The 12,268-nt window shown below is 38.5% G+C and overlaps 1 pseudogene; it reads right to left on the bottom strand.

Annotated features, from left to right (window-relative positions):
• LOC107705567 (potassium voltage-gated channel subfamily H member 7-like) overlaps window positions 1-12,268 on the bottom strand; it is a 70,600-nt pseudogene that overhangs the window by 11,560 nt on the left and 46,772 nt on the right.

Below are 12,268 nucleotides of genomic sequence, written 5' to 3'. Positions count from 1 at the left end.
CCTCGAAAGCGCCTTGCTGTGCCTGCTCCTCCAGAGCGCCCTCCAGTGCCAGCTCCTCGTAAGCGCTTCCCAGTCCCCGAGTCTAGCCCAGTGAGGGCTCCTGTTCCCGAGTCTAGCCCAGTAAGGGCTCCGGATCCCCCGTTGAGCCCAGGGAGGGCTCCGGGTCCCCGGTCATGGCCCACGGAGGGCCTCGGAGCACGTAAGCATCCCCAAGTATTTTTGTAGTAGGGGTAGTAGGGCTCCAGCCGTAGCGGCCGATCTGCCATGGTGCCCGGATCTGGGATCGCCTTGGGGCATCCCGTCCCGTCCAAGCCTGTCCTGAGGGATCTCCAAGGCGCCCACCCCCCCACCCCTTTGATGTTGTATGGCGCGAGGACGCGCCTTCCGGAGGGGGTGGCGTCATGTCAGGCTTGTTGTGTTTTGTTCCCCATGTGCTCCCTGTGTCCCAGTGTTTATGCCCATATTTGGTTAGTTTCCTGTTCCTGTCCTGATTATGTGTATTTAATTCCAGGTGTTCCCGTTTATTTCCATTGATCCCAGGTGTGTCTTGTCATGTTTAAATGGTGTTCCCGGTTTTTAGTTCAGCGTCCAGTATTGTTCATCTACCTGTGCTACGTGAGTTTTCCTAGTTATAATTAAAATTCTCTGGATTGATGTCCTCCTCCTCGTCTCCCTCCGTTCCTTGCTCCGCACTCCACTCAGTAGTGCAACCGTGACAGTAAAAGGGCTCCCTATAGTTTAGAGCATAAGCTGAGGTAGATTTTGATCCCTAAGAAAATTAATTATAATTAAATTTATTTAAAGAAAGTGCTATTTGTTCAGTAAACCACTGTAAAAAAAAAAACATTTGTTTAGTGCTGTAGTGCCCCCTGCTGTACCGAACCGTGACGTCAAAACCGAGGTATGTAACGAACCGTCATGTTTGTGTACCGTTACACCCCTAGGGTTGAATCAAACTGATAATGATTTTTGTAAGTCTCCAGCAAACCAGCTCATAAGAGTCATTTGTTGTGAGCAAGGGAACACTTGTTGGCGTGTGTGTGTGTGTGTGTGTGCTGCCAGTGAAGACAAAATATGTTATCTATTTATTTTCTTGGTAATATGTTCTTTATTTCAACACATTCAGTTTAGATTGCTATGAAAGCCCACGGATTAAAAAAAAAAAAAAGAAAAGAAAAGGTAATTGCGACTTTTTATCTCACAATTCCAAGTTTGTATCTTAAAGGGGTCATATGATGCTTTTTTAAAGATCATTATTTGGTGTATTTGGTGTAACAGAATATGTTGACATGCTTTAATGTTCAAAAAACACATTATTTTTCAAATACTGTACATTATTGTAGGTCCTATATGCCCCGCCTCTCGTGGGGGCGTGTTAGAATGAGCCGTTTTAGGGGGGCGTGGCAGAGTCTTAACTTTGATAAAGAATATCTCTTTGGTTTTGAGACTTTAGTCTTTGCAACTTCAGGGATCTTATCTATGCACAATCAGCTTGTAACACTCCAAAGAGAAAGGAAAACTTGAAATCGCATCATATGACCCCTTTAAGACTGAGTTAACATCAACCGTTTTCTGAGAATTTTGTGAATGTAATTTCGTAAATGTTATTTGTGATTTTGTGCATTAATATGAATACCAAATGGAACTCATTCAGAGAAAAAAAAAAGTCAGAATTGTGACATGTAAAACTCTTGAGGGGAGAAAAAAATTCTGAGAAAAAAGTCTGAATTGCGAGATGCCAACTCAGAAGTCCGAGAATAAACGTCAGAATTACAATATAAAATCGGAGAAAAAAAAATCTAAATTGTAAGATATAAACTCTGAAATTGCAAAAATAAAGTTGCAATTACTTTTTTTATTCCAAGCTCACAATTTGGGTAAAACTTAATGTGATAAACACGGAGGATGTGATATTTCTGAAAGCCCCTGCAAGCTTCCCGAGGACATGTGCCAAGAGAAAAGGCAAGGCCTGACAGCACATTTCTGTGGTGATATATATCAAAGGTCAGACCTGACAAACAAACGACAGCGACCTGGGCAGCGGCCACCGGGTCTAAATCCAGCTCAGGGTCGTGGCTAAAGCCATTAGTGCTGTATATTATATATAAATTATTTGAGGTTAGTATGATATTAGTGTAACAGAGTCTGGGCCAGAACCAGAATTAGTGTACAGTGATGAAGTGTCCATCTGCAACACTTTCGTAAGACAATAGATTCTTGCTGAGGTAGTGATTCTTCAACTGAGACCTAAGAATACAAATGAAGCAGGAGGTAGCTTCTCTCAGCAATTTCGTGCAGTGTATAGCAAGTTTCTGCTGAGTTGCATGAGTGTGTAAGTGTGTGTCTCTTTTTCTTCCCCTGGCCTTATTCTGTTAAAGCCAGCTTGCGTAGGAAGAGAGATGGACCATTTAAATTCGGCTTACCCTGCTCTACCTGCACCAGTGAGGCTGGAGACTCTTGAGCATGTGTGTGCATGAGTTTAATAAGTGCGCCTGTAAATAATGAAACTAGTGCTGTCACTCGTGGCTCTCCATCACACTAAGACACTTCGCAAATCTAATGAACAAGGGAAACATGCACCACACTGCCGTCACTCTCATTCCAGCATCTTATTTAATTACAACCCTTCTCTCCCTTGTTCTCTCACTTTCTTTCAGCTTTCCTCTATTTCAGTCTCTCTCCATCTATAAAAAAACATGATGAGCTCATCATAGGAGAGATCTCCTTGAATGAAGGACAGCACTTCTTTCATTAAGTCTGTTATTACCTTTGAGCCTCTGAGCTGTTTATATTAAATTTAGATGAGTGTGCAAGTGCCATATTGTAAGACAACCCATTTTCCACAGCATTCCATTAAACCGCTATTAGGACAATGATACTGTACTTATATTATAGGATATATACACCGATCAGGCATAATATTATGACCACCTTCCTAATATTGTGTTGGTCCCCCTTTTGCTGCCAAAACAGCGCTGACCCATCGGCATGGACTCCACTAGACCCATGAAGGTGTGCTGTGGTATCTGGCACCAGGATGTTAGCAGCAGATCCTTTAAGTCCTGTAAGTTGCGAGGTGGGGCCTCCATGGATCGGACTTGTTTGTTCAGCACATCCCACAGATGCTCGATTGGATTGAGATCTGGGGAATTTTGATGACAACTCAACACCTCAAACTAGTTGTTGTGCTCCACAAACCATTCCTGAACAATTTTTGCTTTGTGGCAGGGCGCATTATCCCGCTGAAAGAGGCCACAGCCACCAGGAAATACTGTTTCCATGAAAGGGTGTACATGGTCTGCAACAATGCTTAGGTAGGTGGTGCGTGTCAAAGTAACATTCCACATACAAGGATTCCCAGCAGAAAACTGCCCAAAGACAGGGGTCAGCATGGGTACCCTGACTGGTCTGCGGCTATGCAGCCCCACACGCAACAAACTGAGATGCACTGTGTATTCTGACACCTTTCCATCAGAACCAGCATTAACTTCTTGAGCAATTTGAGCTACAGTACAGTAGCTCGTCTGTTGGATAGGACCACACAGGCCAGCATTCGCTCCCCACGTACATCAATGAGCCTTAGTCGCCATGACCCTGTCGCCGGTCCACCACTGTTCCTTCCTTGGACCACTTTTGATAGATACTGACCACTACAACACCCCACTAGGGCTGCAGTTTTGTAGATGCTCTGACCCAGTCGTCTAGCCATCACAATTTGGCCCTTGTCAAACTCGCTCAAATCCTTATGCTTGGCCATTTTTCCTGCTTCTAACATCAACTTTGAGGACAAAATGTTCACTTGCTGCCTAATATATCCCACCCACTAACAGGTGCCGTGATGAAGAGATAATCAGTGTTATTCACTTCACCTGTCAGTTGTCATAATGTTATGTGGTCATAAGTTTTTTTTGGATTTGATTGGAAGCTAAAATATGTTAGACTATAAGCCTCTTTCACACATACAGACTTTACTGGTAAATTACAGGTAAATTACCGTTAAGAGATCAAGTGTGAACAGGACCTTTTCAAAAATACCAGTAAAATTGTTTCAGCAATTTACCGGTATGAGAAGTTGTAACATTGCCAGTAAATTACCGGTAATTTGCTGTGTGAACACAGCACAAGATTACCGGTATGAGCACGTACAAGTTCAGAACGCGCTGGCGTAAGATGTCTACTCTGGGTCAATCATAACATTCTGATGCAGATGATGCATTTACTCCACGCTGTGTAGTTCAGTTTGAAGTCAGTTAATACGATGACTCTGGGCCAAAAGCAGCTGCATGAATGTGAATGTTTGTCACAAAAATGAAAACATCAACAAAAACACTGACCGCGTATACCCCTCCATGTTTACAAACACAACAACGGCACGAGCAGCCGTTTAGAGGTCATATCTGATTAATGATGTCACAGAATTTACCGGTAATTTGAAACCGATGTGCGAATGGTGCTTTACGGGTAAAAAGACAGAACGTCGTTGCCTGTGTGAACAGTGCATTTTTGTATTTACCGGTAAAGTCGTTCCGGTAATTTTACAGCAATTTACTGGTATTACTGTGTGAAAGGGGCTTATGATATACTACTTTTCCCTTTTTGTGTGGCCTTGGTTATAAGAGCAAAAAAAAAGTTATTTTGGAGAAGTTATTACATTTTGATAATATGAACCAAGGACATTTATTGTGTGGTGGAAAAGCCTAGTGGTTAAAGATCTGCTCAGTAGATTCTAATCACAGTAGCTAAGTTTACATGCACTCAAATAGTCCGCTTGTATTGATGGCTCAATCGGACTTAAAAGCCTTCATTAGCTTTATCTGAATTAAATTTAGATCAGAATGGAAGGGGTGGCTTAGACCTCAAAAAATTATATAAACAGGAATGAATTAAGCATGTAAACACTTGAATTTGATTATTTTCTAAAAATACCTTGCACACATGTGCAGTGCCGGAATGCATATGTTTACATAAATTAGACGTCATGCGTATATATTTATATATTTAGTAATATTTACTAAATATTTGCTAAAAAGTTCTTCTGACATAAATGTCAGCTTTGTTTTTAGATATGTCATCAAGACAAAAATTGCAATTATACTCACGGTAGCTTCGATGACATTATTGAGGTGGCTTTCTCCTGTTCTGAACAAGACAACTGGGAGCTACACATGTGCTGATGCTTTGTACAGAACACATGTAATGCTCATGTAAACAAATATGGTGAGTCAAGTCACCTTTATTTCCATTTCAATCTATTCCATACAGATTGTGTCAAAGCAGCTTAATGGAAACTCAGTTATGGAATGTGAAATCCTATTGAATTCATTCTGATTGCCGAAAATGAGTGCATGTAACCATACCTAGTGAGATTTCATCACAACAAAATTTTGGTGGGTTGCTTACAGTGAAAGTTTGTTAAATTGTTCATTGCTCACCCAGGATAGCCACCACTATGTCGTTTCTGAGGATCTCGATGGATCCCCTGGCCACAAAGTAGAGGGCCGTGAGAACGTCCCCGCAATGCACCAGCGTGTCACCCGGCGGGGCATGAGTGGTCTTAAAGCGCATCGCCAATGCCCGTAGACATCCTTTGGTCGCTCCGTGGAAAGCCTTGCAGCTCTGGAGCAAACTTTCATTCAGATGAAGACAGATATCAGCCTGCAGGCACTCTGGAAAGCCCTTCAGTACCTGCAAAGAGGGAAAAGAGAGAGAAAAAGACAGAAAGAGTGTTCCCCATGGAGAAGAGGAGAAGGAGGGCAGAATGATTGCAGGTTTTAAGAGCTTTGTGTTAGAGCTCAGATTATACGATACTAATATAGCCTTGTCTCCCTCAACTACAAATACATAAAAGATGAAGCACAGTATGAATACATCTGGGATCCTTTGTTTCTGCTGCATTGCATTGTGTTTGCCTTTGATTTGCTTTTGCTTCATATAATGATATACGGCACATCAAACAGAGGAGAATGCAACAGCCACTTATGTTTCCCCCCAATTTTTTTGGTTCATCTAAAAAAAAAAATGTCTAAAAAACACCATGTTTCTTGTTTAAAATTGAATTTGGGATGTCTGCCAAGGAACAAAGGCTGCATTTACACTGGCACAAAAAATCCGATCTTTCGCTCACATCTGACACAGATCGGAATTTGTTGCACACGTGTAAACACAAAAACCCGCACGAGATCCGATTTTTTTGCATCCGATCTGAGCCACTTCCAAATGTGGATTTTAATCGGATACACATCTGGTTCATCTAAAAAAAAAAAAAAAGACTAAAAAACACTGTTTCTTGTTTAAAATTGCATTTAGGAAGTCTGCCAGGGAACAAAGACTGGCATGGAAATGTATTAATCTGCAATAACTATCTATCTGACTGACTAATTAAATAATCTGATGCCTAATAAAATGGGAAATGTCAATATGACCTAGGTCCATTAAAGTGAAACTGATTTAATTGAAGGAAAATAACTGAAATAGAACTCGGCAAATGTCTGTATGCAGGATGAGTCACAGTACACATGCCATTAGCTTTGTTAATAAGAGTTTTTGATTTAACGTCAGTCTTCAAATGGACCAAACTTTAATTACCATAATTGAGAATAACATTTAGACTATGCTTACCTTATAAAATGGTACGTATATAACCAACACTGCTCACGGTTAGACATGCACAGTTTAAAATCAACGGCATGTTTTGATACAAATATACAGTCACATGGAAAACATTTAAGATAAAATGACTGCAGCTTTTTTGGTCAAAAGCAAACATTAATCTATACCTCCTGCTCACCAGGGTGTTGAAGTCAGTCCGTTTGAGTGCGTATAAGAAAGAAAAATACATATCAGATCACTGCGTAGAAACATGAACACAATTGACATTAATAGTCTGTGACTGAGATACATATGTTTGAAACACTAGATAGCTAACACACTGACACATACTGTACACACACTGACAGATGAAAGCATTTATTTATTCAATGACAGAAATTTACGTTAAGGGGAAAAAATCTGACTCTTACCATGTTCATGTCAATGCCATTGGTGTATGTCCATGCGTGTTGAAAGTACTCCTCCAGTCTTTGTCTCAGCGGGTTAGGGATCTGGTGGAAGCGAATGAATTCTTTGACCCGAAGCATCTGCAGATGGTACCGGGCTGTTCCTGAGTACAGTCGCTGAATTATAGCAGACACATTCCCAAAGATACTAGCATACATCAGAGCTAAAACACAAAGAGAGAAGACATAAATATATATATAGATAAATAGACGACAGATAGATAGACAGATGATGGATAGATAAAAACACAAACACACATACATATACATATACATATACACTCCTAGAACACTAGTGAAAATTATTTTAAAGAATAAAGTAAAGTGCAAAGTATATTACCAAAAATTTAGTCACTAAGAATAACAGTCCATTGCATTACATTATATTATATTATATCCCGTTTGGGAACTGCTAAGATTAGGCTGACTTAAAAAGCGTTCCTGTTTGCTATACTGGTGATTTTGATGCCATAAGTTTAATTTTAATTTATTGATACCCACAGCCAATGAGCATGACACAGATGGAGAAGATCTTCTCTGAGTTGGTATTTGGCGACACGTTTCCAAAACCCACGCTGGTCAGACTGCTGAATGTGAAATACAGTGCTGTCACATACTTGTCCTTGATTGAGGGGCCTGAGGAGAGGTCAGTGTCGTTGTACTGCTTGCCGATAGATATGGCTAGATTGTCTAACCAGCCGATAGTGTGATCCAGATAGTGCTTCTCCACATTGCCGATCGCATACCATATGCAAGCCAACCAATGAGCAATCAGCGCAAAGATACACATGAGGAGCATTAGGACAGCCGCCCCATACTCTGAGTAACGATCCAGCTTTCGTGCCACACGGACCAATCGGAGCAGTCTGGCAGTCTTTAGAAGGCCAATCAGAGTCGTGGTCTAATCAAGAAGGTGAAGAGCAAACATACATTCATGCTAACATAATGTTTAGATAAAAATGACACAATTGCAAGAAAGCTAAAACAGCCAGTCATATTTAACACTAGAAACGCCACGGGGTAAATTTTACCCATGGCTGTTTTTCAAATGTACGTAACAGATTTTCAATGAAATATCCAAGTCTCTCAGTCATTGACTTTTACTAAAATTGTGTTATTTACAATCCCCTGTTGTTAAAAATTGTTTATATAAATCACTTTAACTGCCAGGGGTTGTTGTATACCTAAAACAACAGCGGGTAAAATTAACTCATGCTCATGACTTTTGATAAAGGTTTTTATATGGCTAAAAAAAACTTGTTAAGTCACTGTATTATGCCACTGTCTTCACAAAGTAATGTCTAGAGTCATGAAATATTATTTTAGTCATCAATTATGAGCAATAATAATTCACCGCACTGCATAGGATGTATGATGCAACGACAAATTCAAGCACACAGTTTCACCTAATTAATCATTAATTTGTTTAGTTATATCATTTATAATTTGAATAAGAGAGAAACAACAATAAACTTGGGGTAATCATAAAAATTGTTTTATTCATTACATCATAGATAATATACAGTATATATATTTTTTTCAGGAAACAGGCAGACTAGAATAAATAGCAACACAGTAGTGAACAATAAATTAACAAAAATAATAATTAATCCAAAGTTTGAACATTTATGAGTAGGCTAAAATAAACGTTTGATTAATTATTAATTTTTGTTTTGCAATTTTATTGTTTGCTACTGTGTTGCTATTTATTCTAGTCTGCCTGTTTCCTGGGAAAATAAATAAATAAATAAATAAATAAATAAATATATATATATATATATATATATATATTACCGATACAGTGAATTATTATTGCTCACTATTGTTTATTTAGGGTATTTTAGTAATTTAAATAACATGGGTTATCTTAATATGTGATTAATTACATATTATTATAACATGATACCACACAAATATGTATTTATTTCCTTGTAATTCTTGTTGTCATTGCAGGATGGTTTAGCCTATATTCACCATTAAGAAAAGTGATTAGTGTAGCCTGCTTAAAATAGCCTTGAACATAAAACAACAGGACAAAAACATAGTTGATGACTAAAAATAATCATTTCATGACTCTAGACATTACTTTGTGAAGACAGTGGCATAATACAGTGACATAATACGTTTTTAGCCATATTAAAACAGTAGTCATGTGCATGGGTAAATTTTACCTGCTGGCGGTTTTAGTGTTAAATCCATATTTAAGCATTAAACTGTATTTTATATTTAACCCCAAATTTTGGAGTTGGTTGCCAGGTGTTCAGGTTGGTTGGTATGATGTTCCATGTAGTTTGAAGTAGTTTTTTGTATTTGTTGTATTTGTAACTCAAAGTATAAGCAATAGTATGAAAAGCATGAAAAATCATTAATTCTAGAATGCTTAAAACAAAACAAAACAAAACAAATCAAACCACACATACAGTGGGTACGGAAAGTATTCAGACCCCCTTAAATTTAACAATTCTGTGTTTTTCTGTCAATATGGGGTGCTGTGTGTACATTAATGAGGAAAAAAAATTAACTTAAATGATTTTAGCAAATGGCTGCAATATAACAAAGAGTGAAAAATTTAAGGGGGTCTGAATACTTTCCGTACCCACTGTATACATATGCACTGCTCACCTCTTCTGATCCTCCCTCAAATATGAGCAGGTCAAAAGGTATGGCTGCCACCATGTCTATGAAGAACCATCCCTTGAAGTAATGCACTGCTATCTTAGCCGGATGACTAACCACCTCTTCATTGGTGTTAACGTACGTAGTCCGGAAATTTATAAGAATGTCTACGATAAACATGATGTCCACCATGAGGTCCACCACGTTGAGCGGGCTGCAGGAATAACCACACTCTCGTCTCTTCTGCTCCTCCACATCATTGAGCAGGAAGGCCGCACTGTAGGGTGTGAAAACAGCGGTGTAGATGACTAGCAGCAGAATCAGCCAATCCCAGACTGCCTTAAAGGGGCTGTAGTGTAGGATGGTGAACTTGTTGATGCGTGACGTCTGAAGCTTATACTCTGGAAGCACGTCGGCGCCTAGCGACAACACCTAAAGCATGGAGATGCGGTTACTATGACAACAATGGTACTTTTAAATTTTGCAACTATTAACAGATATCAGAAGCTGCAAAATCAGAGACTGGAAACAACACAGTGACTCATGTATTAAATGTACACATGATTAAATTCATGCAGTGTAGAATGTGATTCAGATATTCATGATGTTAATAATCTCATAAATTTTAAATTAGAAATCATATTATCAGCATAGCAATTTGTCATGTTCATGGATTTTAGAATGTTCTTAAAATTTGGGTCACACTTTAGTTTGGCGACCAATTCTCACTATTAACTCTTTCCCCGCCATTGACGAGTTATCTTGTCTTTTACAAGAAAACGCTTCCCCGCCAAAGACGAGTTTTTACGGCTTTTCGTGTTTTCACTGTTATACACTCGGGGGCGCTATTACACATCTTCTGAACGAGTACAAAACTTCCTGAACAAAAACACACGTGAACAGGATGGAGAAACTAGCGATCTCTTATGTAAACCGATGCATATGAAAAATAATGCGGTCATCAGCAATAGGCAGCATATAAATGAAAACTGCATAATGTTACAGATTAAAATGTTGATCCAGGAAGTGGTACATGTCTGTGCAAGCTTTGGAGGTATTGATGGAAGCGATTTACTGGATTTATACTTTGATAATTGTACTGAATATTATCCAAATGTAGTTTTTAACACAACTGTGTTAAATTATTCAAATATTACATAATTTATTGAAATAAAGTAGGGCTGTCAATTTAACATGTTAACTTGGTGCGATTAATTATAGAAAACAATAACATGTTAAAATTATATTTTATTATTTTATATTATATTATAGCATTCCCAGGTTTTTAACAGATCGAGTGAGCCAATGATTCAGTGACCAATTATTAAAGACAGCCTTGTTTTTAAATGAATCAGCCATTTGAATGAATCAGTTGAATGAATGACTCATTAAGACGTGACTTGTGGCCACCGACAAGCAGTTTTAGTTTCATATTGAGAGCAACATTTATTAAAAAAAAAAAAAAAAATCATGTCATATTTTAATATTCTTTTTAAAAAACAAACAAAAAACATTAATAGCCATTTATTATCATTATTTTTCAAAATATTTATTCTAAAGCTAAAAGCTTGGGAATCACTGGTTTAAGCAAAGTTCAAAGGTAAAAAATTGCATATTTGATTTGTGATACTGTTGATTTCCATCTTAATTTTGAAATTAGTTTTACGTGACCATTTTCAACCCTCTCTGACCCTTAGAACTGAACACACTGTTTTTCCTATTATACTTTTAAGACTTAAAGATGTAAATTAGTAAGTATAGTTCATACTGTTGTTAACATAATCATGGTTGTGATGCCAATATCATAAAGATTTTTGTAGCTTTGTTTCTAGAAAAAATCTGTTCTGATTGGCCAGGATGCTTTGCAAGGTGAATGTTAGAGTATGTCAATTTAGTACTTAGTCATTGAGCTCCTTTTTTAAAATAGAGCATCACACTGTATGTCTACTGTATAGAAATTTTGGGAAACTGAAGAGAGAGCAATACATCATGCCTACAGTATGATGCAAATTTCATGATCCAGCACTCAGATGGTAATGTGAAAAGCTGAGAGAAGGCCACATGGTGATGGGTCACAGCCGAGGCAGCCATGAGTTAATCACGGACCACAGCACACCATCCAGCCAGAGAAAAAATTACATACAGAAAGACTGTTATGTCCTTCCCATCAGGGAACCAGTCTGTACGGACAGGACCAGTCTGGGTGTTCAGTGAGCAAACAAATGCATAGGATTATATACACTGCATTATATTAAAGCATCCAAAAACACCCTGGACGCTTATTATTACAAATGAGTCAACAGCTGCTTTGATCTGTACAGTGATGTATGACAGTATGCGTGTGGGACACATTAGGACAGTCTCAATGTCACAGAGGCAATTCTCATACAGCCCTCGTCTCCATTCCTCCACTGACACAGAGAGGATGAGAGACAATTTCCTCTTGCTTTCAGTGACAGTAATTGCCAAGCCTTCAGCTAGCCTGTGTGGGTATTTGTGTGTCATGAAGGGTGTCTTTTGTTTTGATTAGACTCTCTTTATCAAGTTTTAGGACTTGAATGTTGAGGAAATGTATGCAAAAAAATAATAATTTAACC

The sequence above is a fragment of the Sinocyclocheilus rhinocerous genome, unplaced genomic scaffold, assembly GCF_001515625.1.
Source record: "Sinocyclocheilus rhinocerous isolate Xijiao unplaced genomic scaffold, SAMN03320098_v1.1 scaffold504, whole genome shotgun sequence".
In the NCBI taxonomy this organism is placed as follows: domain Eukaryota; kingdom Metazoa; phylum Chordata; class Actinopteri; order Cypriniformes; family Cyprinidae; genus Sinocyclocheilus; species Sinocyclocheilus rhinocerous.
This window is presented reverse-complemented; position numbering and strand designations above follow the sequence as displayed.